We start from the raw sequence: 14,134 nt of genomic DNA, 5'->3' as shown, positions 1-14,134 counted from the left end.
GTACCACAAATAGGTGAGTACAAATAGGTGAGTATGCACACACACACACACACACACACTGGAGGCAGGTTCCATACATAGCTTTAAGAAGAGGTATGATAAAGCTCATGGAGTAGGAAGAGTGACATAGTAGCGGCCAGTGAAGAGGCGGGGCGAGGAGCTGTGACGCGACCCCTGCAACCACTACTAGGTGAGTACAACTAGGTAAGTGCACACACACACACGCATACACTTAACTAGATACCTCAAAAGCGGTGGGACCGGACAACTCTCAGTGGGTCCTGAGGAAGCAGAGACGCTGTGTGTGCCACTAACAACAGTCTTCAACACATCCATTGAAACTGGGCAACTACCTGAGGTATGGAAGACGGCAAATGTAGTCCCAATCTTTAAGATGGGAGACAGACACGTGACATTAAACTATAGACGAGTGTCACTGACATGTATGCAAAGTCATGGAGAAGATTATCAGAAGAGTGGTGGAGTACCTACAAAAGAGCAAGCTTATACACGACAAAAAAGCACACTTAAGGGAAATCGGCCTGACGACACTGGAGGACAGGAGGGTTAGTGAAGGCATGATAACGACATACAAAATACTGTGTGGAATAGATAAGGTGGACAAATACAGGATGTTCCAGAGAGGGGACACAGAAACAATTGGATGTTGAAGACTCAGATGAGTCAAAGGGATGTTAGGAAGTATTTCTTCAGTCATAGAGTTGTCAGGAAGTCTAGCAGGTAATGTAGTGGAGGCAGAAGCCATACATAGCTTTATGACTAGATATGATAAAGCTCATGGAGCAGGGAGAGAGGATCTAGTAGCGATCAGTAAAGAAGCGGGGCCAGGAGCTAAGTCTCAACCCCTGCAACCACAATTAGGTGAGTACTTTCAATGAAGGGAAATCGCGTGACACAAACCTACTGGAGTTTTATGACAAGGTAACGGAAGTAAGTCAGAGAGGGGTGGGTAAACTACATTATCTTGAACTGCAAGAAGGCTTTCGACACAGTTCCATACAAGAGAGGATCAGGTACGTATAACAGGAAAGATACTGCAGTGGATCAGAGAATACCTGACAGGGAGGCGAGAGTGATGGTACGTGACGAGGTGTCAGAGTGGGTGCCTGTGACGAGTGGGATTCCACAGGGGTCAGTCCTAGGTCCGGTGTTGTTTCTGGTATAATGATATGATGTAAGGGATAAACTCAGAAGTGTCCCTATTTGCAGATGATGTGAAGTTAATGAGGAGAAATAAATTGGTCGAGGATCAGGCAGGACTACAAAGAGACCTGGACAGGCTACAAGCCTGGTGCAGCAACTGGTTCCTTGAATTTAACCCCGCCAAATGCAAAGTCATGAAGATCGGGGAAGGGCAAAGAAGACCGCAGACAGAGTATAATCTAGGTGGCCAAAGACTGCAAACCTCACTCAAGGAAAAAGATCTTGGGGTGAGTATAATACCAAGCACATCTCCTGAGACGCACATCAATCAGATAACTGTTGTAGCATATGGGCGTCTGGCAAACCTAAGAATAGCGTTCCGATACCTCAGTAAGGAATCATTCAAACCTCTGTACACTACATACGTCAGGACCATATTAGAGCATGTAGCACCAGTTTGAAACCCACACCTAGTCAAGCACGTTAAGAAATTAGAGAAAGTGCAAAGGTTTGCAACAAGGCTGGTTCCAGAGCTAAGGGGATTGTCCTACGAAGAAAGGTTAAGGGAAATCGGCCTGACGACACTGGAAGGCAGGAGGGTCAGGGGAGACATGATAACGACATATAAAATACTGCGAGGAATTGACAAAGTGGACAAAGACAGGATGTTCCAGAAATGGGACACAGAAACAAGGCGTCAAAATTGGAAGTTGAAGACTCCTATGAGTCAAAGGGATGTTAGGAAGTATTTCTTCAGTCACAGAGTTGTCAGGAAGTGGAATAGCCTAGAAAGTGACGTAGTGGAGGCAGGAACCATACATAGTTTTGAAACGAGGTTTGATTAAGCTCATGGAGCAGAGAGAGAGAGGACCTAGTAGCAATCAGTGAAGAGGCGGGGCCAGGAGCTATGCATCGACCCCTGCAACCACAAATAGGTGAGTACACACAAATCAACCCAACCACACTGGAGGACAGGAGGGATAAGGGGGGACATGATAATGACATATAAAATACCACGAGGAATTGACAAAGTGGACAAAGACAAGATATTACAGAGATGGGACACAGCAAAATGGCATCACAATTCGAAGTTGACGTCTCAGATGAATCAAATTTAGTGCTAGGAAATATTTCTTCAGTCAAAGAGTTGTCAGAAAGTGGAATAGTCTGGAAAGTGAGGTAGTGGAAGAAGAATCCATACATAGTTTTAAGATGAGGTATGATAAAGCTCATGGAGCAGGGAGACAGAGGACCTCGTAGCGACCAGTGAAGAGGCGGGACCAGGAGCTATGACTCGACCCCTGCAACAACAATTAGATGAGTACACACAAACACACGCATATATAATTCAATTAGAAGTGAATGTCCATTAACAATACTGAATGTAATGAAGGATAGGATCAGATATCCACGTTGAAGCCTGACGTTCAGTATCAATGCTTGCTCGGCGCTTCCTGTAGTTACCCTTCAAGGGAGGCGCCTCCACACCCTTGAAGAACTCTTGATCGGAGGAGCAGGATCTAATCTTCCCTTCCTCGTATCAAACCTGGTTGCTTTCTATTTCCAGGCACCATGTGTCACCTGTGGGTTTAGCGGTTCCCATGAACATAATAATAAAGCTACAATAGTAGCAATACGTCAGACACCTTCAAACATCATTATTACATTCATTGTAAAGTACTAAATCTATAGAAGTTATCACTAGACTTGATTTAAAAAAGAGAGAGAACATCTCTAATGCCTTAGAACAAAAATCCAAGACTGGTAATCACACCCAGCAGAATCAGTCACCCCATAGACTCTCTTCTGAGGACTTGAAGAAAACGAGGATATATTCAATAGTGGTTTCCGACATTTTTTTCGTTGGAGTTAGTTTAAAACTATGAACATCGCTGAAAATGCAATAAAATGCACGAGACAAAACGGTAGAATTGCTAGACTGTTAAAAAACTGAATAAAATGATTCGATAAACGCAGCCGCAGTGAATGAAGAAGACTGATGAGTCGGCAGGAATTGAAGCACTGGAAATATTGATTAAGTAACTGAGAGAAGGAATTTTGGGAGAGGTATGCTGCTGTTGAAGGGTTCTTAGTCCAGGGAACTGAAACTACGTTCCCCCTTCCTTGGATGAAATCTAATCACTCCCTGTTCCCCAGACGCTGCATAACCCCTATGAATTTAGCACTTTCCAATGAATAATAAAAATAATTTGTTAGGTAGGGTCTTGAGCATCAAAGATGCATCTGTGAGCGTGTTACATCAGAGTTTACACTGGTAGGTTTTTGGGAATTTGACGTGTTATCTGTGTGAACACGACACTATCAGTATTTACAGGAGATTCATGAGATCGGTTAGATGGACCGGAGTTCTGAACATGAGAAGTAGATTGCTTGATGTTGTTCTGGTGGTGAGAAGTGCAGTGCCTGCACTCTGAATGATGGGTGGGGATGCTCTTCTGGCGGTAGGAAGTACAGTGTCTGCACTCTTAATGATGGGTGGGGATGTTCTTCTGGCGGTAGGAAGTACAATGTCTGCACTCTGAATGATGGGTGGGGATGTTCTGGCGGTAGGAAGTACAATGTCTGCACTCTGAATGATGGATGGGGATGTTCTTCTGGCGGTAGGAAGTACAATGTCTGCACTCTGAATGATGGGTGGGGATGTTCTTCTGGCGGTAGGAAGTACAATGTCTGCACTCTGAATGATGGGTGGGGATGTTCTTCTGGCGGTAGGAAGTACAGTGCCTGCACTCTGAAGAATGTGTAGGTATGTTATTCTAGAGATGGGAAGTATATTCTGCAGGATGGGTGGGGATGTTGAAGTTATTTGAGTCTTAATAATTGTGCCCTTCTGGAAAGAGCTAGGACTGAGTGATGATGGCTGGGTTTTTCCTCTTGGAATGCCTTATCTTGGTTGAAAACAGTTGATGGATAATGAAACCGGCTGATGTTAAGGAATCTATCGGGTAGTAAGTTTATACGGTATTGCAATAACAAAGCATTAGATCGGACATATGGAAATTGTTTGTTTAGTGTGACAGATTTCAAGTACTACTTTCATGTGGCCGGTTAATACGTTTCTATTTAGGCTTTGGGCACGTGATATGCAATTTTTTTAACATTGGTTTTGAGGGCACACATGTTATGGGAACATGAAAAGTACGTTATGTAGATTAAATTTAGGCAAACCGAATAAAATCATTGTGACATATTTAAATTGGTGAAACAACTCGGCTTATTTATTTAATCAATTTAATAATCCGTCTTGTACAGCTACGGCGACTTATATACAATTTTACAAGGTTAGAGGAGCATCTAACTTTATATAACATACCTATCACGAAGGAGGGTTGTTAATATAATGGTTACAATGCATTAGCTGCTGTATCAACTTGATTTCCTCCAGCAGGTCTGACAGTGTGTTACGTACGGACATCTGTCAAAATGAGCAGTGGATTAATTAAATAACAGACGATTACAGGAGAAAATTGTAACATATGTTCACCATGGTCTACATGGGCGTTTCCATAAAATTACACGAGGGCGATAGCAGTAGTGTGATGCTACAAGGAATAACCTCTCACTGGTAGTGATTTAATTTTTTTTACTAGTTTCTGTACAAGTATATATATATTTATAATTACAACAGAGAGTTTAGATATTTATGATAACGCAAAGGCAATGCCACATACGTGCAGAAGAGGCTCAACACACTCACCTCACAGTACTGTCCACTAATAATATACAGAAGTGCTTGATCAGTACCAGTAATGTTTACATAGTAAACATAATGTAGTGAACGTTGGCAACGCTACAAAATAATATACACGATTTATTCCTGACTATAGCAGCAAGAAAGATAGCTATGACAGCACCAGCGGTGGACCATCAAAGTTGTACTGAAAGATAGTGTTTAATGACAGTGTGTTCACACGCTCGAGGAATGTGGAGAATCCGTATTTTTCTGATTAATGGTGTACATACACCTGGACTTCCTACTCGTTTCTGCAACATTGCAAGCTCCTGAAGATGTGTTGATTGCAACAAAAAAGGCCTAGAGCTATCATTCAACTAACCCTGTGGTTGTTTTGCAATATATATATATATATATATATATATATATATATATATATATATATATATATATATATATATATATATATATATATATATATATATATATATATATAGTATAAGGAAGATATATTTTCTGATTACGTAAATTTTTTTCGTATATACACTGCATATGTTCGAATCCTAACGATAATATTCCAGGAAGGCTGAGTGAGGTATTTCAGCTCAGGTATTCTCAACAATTGCACAATACATGGCGGCTCTGATACTTATCTTTTGATGTTTGTAAACATACCATCCGTTTGTAGTGTCCGAGCGCGCGCGCACACACACGTACGAACGCATGCACATTCGGGGCCAGGAGCTGTGGATCGACCCGACCCCTGCAACCGCATATATCTGAGTACAAAGTTAATGGGTATGAGCTGGGAAGAGAGGCTACCTTATATGTGTACTCACCTATATGCGGTTGTAGGAGTCGTGTCATAGCTACTGGACCCGCCTCTTCGCTAGCCACTACTAGGTCCAGTCTCTCCCTGCTTCAAGAGCCTTGTCGTACCTCTTCATAAAGCTATGTATTAATCCTGTTTCCACTACACTCTCCAGATTATTCCACTTCCTAACAACTCCAAGACTGAAGAAATACTTCCTTAATCCCTGTGCCTCATCTGAGTTTTGAACCTCCAGGTGGGTGCGTGTGTATGTGTGTATATATATATATATATATATATATATATATATATATATATATATATATATATATATATATATATATATATATATATATATATATATATATATATATATATATATATATATATATATATATATATATACACACACATACACACGCTCAACTATAGGGAGATGATTTTAAACTCTCTTAACCAAAGTTCCCGCTCATCAGTGTAGAAGGAACATACGTTTTCTTCTGTATGTCACTAAAATGCATCTGAAGGAATGAATATATATTCTTTGATGTTTATATATATGCCTACTCAGTAAAGTTTAACACAATCTGTTGGCCTGTTCAAATGATTGGATAGTATGAGTTTTATCGTTTATTTTGTGCTTCTCTTTGGTGTTCTCCGGCAGATTTTAAACCCATTTTCTGTGTAAAATTACAGACAGGAAGGGCTTTTCATCCTTTTAAAAATCATGGCTCCAGTCACAGCATTGCTTGGAAACCTTCTCCTTCTTTAGTCAATTTAAATACACAAACAACTGATAGGGAGGCATCCAATCGTTTAATGTTTTTGAGTTTTCCTGTTGATAAACCGCGGGGAAAAAAGGAAAACAAAATCCGCGAGCAGCTGGTGGAGGTGACGTCAGTGGTGCCGGAGAGGAGGCTATGACCGCGACCCACACATGATTCTCTTGGCAGATCAATAGTTTTGTGTACCGCTGGTCGCGCCGCCAACCACATTCTCTGCCGACACCTACTCCAACACACACATACACGTACACACACACGGCAAGGTATATCCACACGCACGCAATCCACTCACCCCGGCACACGCGCGCACAGCACGTGAAACACTTCTGGAACCGTGACAGAACTAGACACTGGCACTCCAGCAGAGGCAGCAGAGCCGACACACCCCATGCAGGGCCAGCCATGCCGCAGGGACACACTACAGTATTGCTGCTAGCTGTCAGTCCATAATACAGCCAGCTGCTGTTCCATACAGCCAAGTAGTTAAGTACTATTGCTGTACAGAAAGGCCACGGTATTTTATATGATGTAGTGATCTAGTTAATGGTACAATGAACATAGTGATATAATTCTCCAGTTATGCATTAATGTATTTGTACAGTGATATATGTATTGACACAGTAAAGTATTAAAACCACTAAGAACTTAAAATCAGTGATACAGTGATAAATTTTTACAATAATAGATAACATTAATTATATTACTTGAAAGAGTGATAGATAATATGGTACAGTTGCATCAGGCCATATATATATAGTGACATTTATATATCCGAGACACAAACACATTTATATATTTGTGTATTGATAAAACAATAGGGTGTACCCAAGTCCTGGCCTATAGGAATTTGAGAACATTATGACATATGTTGCCATTGCATGCCAAGAAATTCTTTACACCTGTAGATTCTGTAGCATAGGGGTGTGAAAAAGCATTAGCAAAGTGCTGTGTCACACAACGCCATTATTCTGCCCGTACCTTCACTAAAGAGGCCCATCAAAACATTACAATTTGGAAGTCTGAAAACCATGACCTTGGCAGTGTGATGCTGACTCATGACTGCAGTGACTAATACATCATCATCTTATATTCAGGTGTGTATTTAGCAACTAAGCTTATTAACCTAACAGGTTATATACAACAAAATTATTTAATAATATCAAGCCATTATTTAGCCCAGACTTACAACACCTCGTGGGGGGGGGGGGAATGGGCGGGATTCGAGTTTTTTTAAGTTACCGCTTCGCCGGCTGGAAGGCATATTGACGTGTTTGCAAATTCCCTCAACTTTGCTTGTTTTTTCTAGTAAATATGTATGCTACAGCTACGCAGTTAGTTTAGAGAATGATTATATATCGCAGTTATACAGTGACATTTATTAACAGTGACATAGATCACTTTGTTAGGTTTAAAGCCTCGTCTTCACAATATGTGACGTTTGTTTATACTTTTTCCTGTAGTCTACACCGGTCTATGTATCTAAGATTATTTTTTCCCTAAAGGTAGTGCCTGATACCTGTGAGGGACTCTTAATACAAGAAATTGTATCTATTCTCCCATTCCTTGGATCAAAATATATATATATATATATATATATATATATATATATATATATATATATATATATATATATATATATATATATCAATGATTATGCTTTACAGATTATGTACTAACAGCAATATATTTATGTACTGACACTGATGTAGCTGTCAGTTCCATGGTAGACCGTTGGGCTGACAACCGGAAAGGACACTGGTTTAATTCCGGGTGGGGCGAGACAGATGAGCAAGTCTCCTAACTCCTGTTTATTTTGTTACCTACTAGTAAATAGATACCTAAGAGTTAGTGGACTGCTGTCATGTCGTTTTACTGGAGGACCTAATGACCCCAATAGACGCGACCCTCCCTGGTTTGGGTTATATTTGGTTATTAACCCTCTGGAGTTAATTCAAATAGTCTCTAAACTACTTTGTCAGGTTTAGAGAACATCACTAAGCTAAGATCAATAATGCTGGCAGTCTTCTAGACACAAAGTCAAGGCGACTCTCATCTCGAAGATTAAAGTATCTCTCCCCTCACGGGAGGTTCCTTGATGCTGAACTTCCCTTCTTGAATCAAACCTGATTGCCTCCTTTTTCCCCAGGCACTGTATAACCCATGCAGGTTTAGCGCTTCCCTTCTCTATGAATGCAGTGATAAACCATCTGTGTATATACGTACATTTCTAGGCAGGGCAGAATTTAGATTTTGTGGTGTTCTAGGCTTAGGTAACGTTTGGACTGTCCTTATAATTACGAAATCAAAACAATTTTCTAACCCATCTAGAAATACATGAAACAATTTCTAATCCGGTTAGAGCTCCCTCATAGTTCCTGTTCTATACGTATAACAGATGACCTGTAGCTCACTGGTACAGTGTTTGTCTCACAACCGACGGAACCCAGAATCGATTCTCAGGCGGGACGAGACATATGGGCAATTCTCCTTTCATCTCCTACTCCCTATTTGCCTAGCAGTTGTTGACTGGGTGTTGATCAGCTGTTGCGGGTGGCTTCCTTGGAGGTGGGAGGATACCTTACATTGGGCTGGACATTCAAATTATCTGAGGCAGGATATCAGCTTTTAAAATAAGCACTCAACTTTGTACAGAAACTTCTTGAAATTCGTAGCCAACTTTTCATTGTATGTGATAATACAAATAATTTCACTTGTTGGTCTCTCAGTATTGTCAGTTGTTACTTAATTATTCTATATATTATTATGCATGTCAGTATTATCGTTTTTAAGAGTATAAATGATATACAGTACGTATATATACCGAAAATTAATCCATGTCAGTGGACACATTTTACAACGTTTGGATATTCTATTCAGGTTACTTTTAGTTTGCAGGGAGACTTATCAAGCATACTTACCAGGACAGAACAATGAGTGTATATACATCAGTAAAGTGAGGCGAAGTGGCAGGTGACAGAAAGTGAAATCATTGGTGGTCTGACGAAGTAGTATAAAATGAGCTTATATATATGTTATGTTGTGGGGTTTTAAGATGATCCTGAGATATGTACGTATGTGCACATCTCTTAGTGAATACATGCAGAGTTTATTTTAATCCCTATTTTGGGGACTAAAATATTTGTGACTGGTGATGAACAGGTTATGTGTAGCCTCAATGACCCCTCGTGTAGTCGATAAACTATAAATCCCATTATTTAGCCAACTAACCTACCTCTGAAATGCTGAAGCTTTGACTCACTGTTTTGAGTGAATGTGTCCATGACTGATATGACAGAGGCTTCCAGACACATCTCATGATTTTCAGATTGCATGGTATACTTCCACTTCATGAGATGATTATGAGTTATGATGAGCTATTCAGGGATTGTTGCATCACTTGATGGTTCGTCATAACTCATAACTATCTCATGAAATGAAAGGTTGTAAGCTTAGCTTCATAAGAAGTGTCTGGAAGCTTCTCTCACATCAGACATGATCACTCAAAACAGCAGAAGCTTCTACATCTCAGAGGTATTAACAAAAATTATCTTCAGACCCCACAACACTGCTATCACTGGATATAAATGATCAGTTTATACTTTCTTTAATTACCTTTTACTTTTAAACCTAATGACCTCACCTTTTGTCACCTGCTGTTTCATCTCACTTTATCGCTGCATATATGTTCACTGTTCTGTCCTGTTACGTACACTGAGGCTTAATAGACTCCGGAGAGCAAAACATAGCCTAACTGAAATATCTAAACATTACAAATGTATTCATTTATGTTAGTTATCATTTCTGTCAGTTATACTCTTGAGAAGGAGGCTGTACCTTGATACTGATGGGCTCTTGATCCAAGGAAGTGGAACTATCCTCCTCTTCCTCGGATCATACTTGATTATCTTCCATTCACCAGGTGCTATATGACCACTACAGATTGACACCTTCTTCATGAATATAATAATAATAATAATAATAATAATTATTATTATTATTCTGCCACCTCAGAAAAACAAACTCAACATTGGTAAATAACTAGCTTTAGTTATCCGTTTAATTGTTAGACAATTCCATACATTTTGTACTTTCATAAGGTAAGTTTTACTCCGAATATTTGTCTCATGTCTTCTTTATGAAAGCTATTAAGATATCATGGGTAGATTGTGGCCATAATGGGATACATATGGTCAGCAACAATACTTGGGTAAACTGTAGCATTTAAACGATGCTCAGTTTGTATCATGGGAACTAATGTGTATCAGGTCAACATTCTCCACACTATTACACCACCACCACCACCAGCCTGAACCGTTGACACAAGGTAGGATGGATTCATGTTTTTTATGCTAAATTCTGAACCTACCATCTGCATGTCGCAGCAGAAATCGTGATTCCTCAGACCAGACGATGCTTTTCGTCTTCAGCTGTCCAGTTTTGGACAGCCTGAGCCCACTGTAGCCTCAGTTTCCTGTACTTAGCTGACAGGAGTGGACCCGGTGTGATCTTCTGCTGCTGTGACCCAACCACTTCAAGGTTCGATGTGTTGTGCATTCAGAGATGCTCTTCTGTATATCTTAGTTGTAATGTACTCGCCTATTTGTGGTTGCAGGGGTCGATTCTTAGCTCCTGGCGCCGCCTCCTCACTGGTTGCTACTGGGTCCTCTCTCTCCCTGCTCCATGAGCTTTATCAAACCTCGTTCTTAAAACTATGTATGGTTCCCGCCTCCACTACGCCACTTTCTAGGCCATTCCACTGCCTGACAACTCTGTGACTGAAGAAATACTTCCTAACATCCCTTTGACTTATCTGACTCTTCAACTTCCAATTGTGACCTCTTGTTTCTGTGTCCCCTCTCTGGAACATCCTGTCTTTGTCCACCTTGCCTATTCCTCGCAGTATTTTATATGTCGTTATGATGTCTCCCCTGACCCTCCTGTCCTCCAGTGTCGTCAGGCCGATTTCCCTTAACCTTTCTTCATAGGACATTCCCCTTAGCTCTGGAACTATCCTTGTCGCAAGCCTTTGCACTTTCTCTAATTTCTTGGCGTGCTTGATCAAGTGCGGGTTCCAAACAAGTGCTACATACTCCAGTATGGGCTTGACGTACACGGTGTACAGTGTCTTAAACGATTCCTTACTAAGGTAACGGAACGCTGTTCTCAAGTTTGCTAGGCGCCCATATGCTGCAGCAGTTACCTGGTTTATGTGTGCTTCCGGAGACGTGCTCCGTGTTATACTCACCCCAGGATCTTTCTCCTTGAGTGAGGTTTGCAGTCTTTGGCCACCTAGCCTATACTCCGTCTGCGGTCTTCTGTGCCCTTCCCCGATCTTCATGACTTTGCATTTGGCAGGGTTAAATTCGAGAAGCCAGTTGCTGGACCAGGTGTCCAGTCTGTTCAGGTCTCTTTGAAGTCCTGCCTGATCCTCATCTGATTTAATTCTCCTCATTAACTTCACATTATATGCGAACAGGAACACTTCTGAGTCTAACCCATCCATCATGTCGTTCACATATACCAAAAATAGCACTGGCCCTAGGACCGACCACTGTGGGACCCCGCTCGTCACAGGTGCTCACTGTGATACCTCATCATGTACCATGACTCGTTGTTGCCTCCCTGTCAGGTATTCTCTGATCCATTGCAGTGCCCTTCCTGTTATACACGCCTGATCCTCTAGCTTCTGCACTAATCTCTTATGAGGAACTGTGAAAGGCCTTCTTGCAGTCCAAGAAGATGCAATCAACCCACCCCTCTCTCTCTCGTGTCTTACTTCTGTTACTTTATAATGTGTGGTTAAGTTACTGTCATCTTCTTGTCTTAACAATGCAATTTTTGCTCACAGAACTGCTGCCTTTGGATGCTTTATGCTTTTTCATACCATTCTCTATAAACTTTAGAGACTGTTGTGTGTGAATATCCCAGATCAGCTCTGAGATACACCCTCGTCTGGCACCTGCACCATTTCACGGTCAAAGTCACTTAAATCACATTTCCTCGTTCTGATGTTTAGATTGAACAACTGAACCTCATGACCATGTCTGCATGATATATATAGGTAAAACTGGTTATTTAAAATTAAGTCCTTTCCAAAATTTTCTCTTATACAATTAAAGATATATTTTTTTCATTTATGCTAATGTAAAAATTAATAATTTTGTACCAAAAGAACCCTAGAAAACTTACCTAACCCTATTATAACAAGCCCAATTTAATTTAGCCTAATCCAACTAAATATATTTTAGATAAGTTTACAATGAAATATATTTTTTTCGTTAGGTTCAGAATGATTTTTGCGAAGTTATTGTATATACAAATTTTCGCTTTCCTTATTCGGCAAGAAGGGCGTTGCTATTTAAGCCAAAATAGCAAGTTTTACCTATTCGGCACGACACACACACACACACACACACACACACACACACACACACACACACACACACACACACACACACACACACACACACACACACACACACACACACACACACACACACACACACACACACACACACACACACAGGAGCTAGGACTCGACCCCTGCAACCACAAATAGGTGAGTACACACACACACACACACACACACACACCTCAGAATACACTGGGATATACACCTCCCAGTGTGTGTGTATGTGTACGTATCTGTAGTACTTACCTACTATTTGTGCTTGCAGGGGTCGATTCACAGCTCCTGGCCCCGCCTCTTTATTGGTCGTCACTAGGTTCAGTCCCTACTTGTTTCATGGGCTTTATCGCATTTCTTAAATCTATGTACGGATCCTTCCTGTAATTCATCACTTTCCAGATTGTTCCACTTCCTAACATTCCTGTGACTCATCTGAGTTTTCAACTTCCAGTTGTGACCTCTTGTTGCTGTGTCCCATCTCAGAAACATTCTATCCCTAGCCACCTTGTCAGTTCCTATCAGTATTGTATATGTCGTTATCATGTCCCCCCTATCTCTTATGTCCTACGATGTCGTCAGGTCGATTTCCCTTAACCTCTCCTCGTTGGACATACTCCTTGGCTCCGGGACTAGTCTTGCTGCAAATCTTAGCACTTTCTCTACTTTCATGATGTGTTTGACCAGGTGTGGGTTCCATACTGGTGCTGCACACTCCAATATGGGCCTGAAGTACACGGTGTGCAGTCTTAAATGTTTCCATGTTAAGGTGTCGAAACGCTGTTCTTAGGTTTGCCAGGCGCCCATAAACTGCAGCAGTTATTCGGTTGATGTACTCACCTAATTGTGGTTGCAGGGGTCGAGAATCAGCTCCTAGCCCCGCCTCTTCACTGAACGCTCATGAGATGTGCTTGGTATTATATTCACTCTAAGATCCTTTTCATTGAGCGAGGTTTGTAGTCTTTGGCCCCCCTAGCCTGTACTCTGCCGGTGGTCTTCTCTGACCTTCCCCAATCTTCATGACTTCCAGGAGCCAATTGTTGGACCAGGCTTGCAGCTTGTCCAGTTCCTTTTGTAGTTCCACCTGATCCTCATCCACTTGAATTCTTTCCATTAGTTTCACGTCGTCTGCAAACAGGGACATCTCTGAATCTAGCCCTTCCGTCATGTCATTCACATATACCAGAAATAGCACCGGCCCTAGAACTGACCCTTGTGGAACCCCGCTCGTCACAGGCGCCCACACTGACACTTCGTCATGTTCCATCCCTCGC

General features: G+C 41.2%; 2 protein-coding genes across 2 annotated transcripts in view; both read left to right on the top strand.

Annotated features, from left to right (window-relative positions):
* mbt (serine/threonine-protein kinase PAK mbt) overlaps positions 1 to 14,134 on the top strand; it is a 558,896-nt gene that overhangs the window by 380,408 nt on the left and 164,354 nt on the right. The gene's annotated exons all lie outside the window — the stretch shown is intronic.
* Positions 6,943 to 14,134, top strand: part of LOC128684684 (enolase-phosphatase E1) — a 93,800-nt gene continuing 86,608 nt past the window's right edge. Inside the window, exon 1 of the mRNA XM_070100400.1 lies at positions 6,943 to 7,548. The gene's annotated coding sequence lies outside the window, so the exon portion shown is untranslated. The remainder of the gene's footprint in view (positions 7,549 to 14,134) is intronic.

This window comes from Cherax quadricarinatus, chromosome 5 (genome assembly GCF_038502225.1).
Source record: "Cherax quadricarinatus isolate ZL_2023a chromosome 5, ASM3850222v1, whole genome shotgun sequence".
In the NCBI taxonomy this organism is placed as follows: Eukaryota; Metazoa; Arthropoda; class Malacostraca; order Decapoda; family Parastacidae; genus Cherax; species Cherax quadricarinatus.
This window is presented reverse-complemented; position numbering and strand designations above follow the sequence as displayed.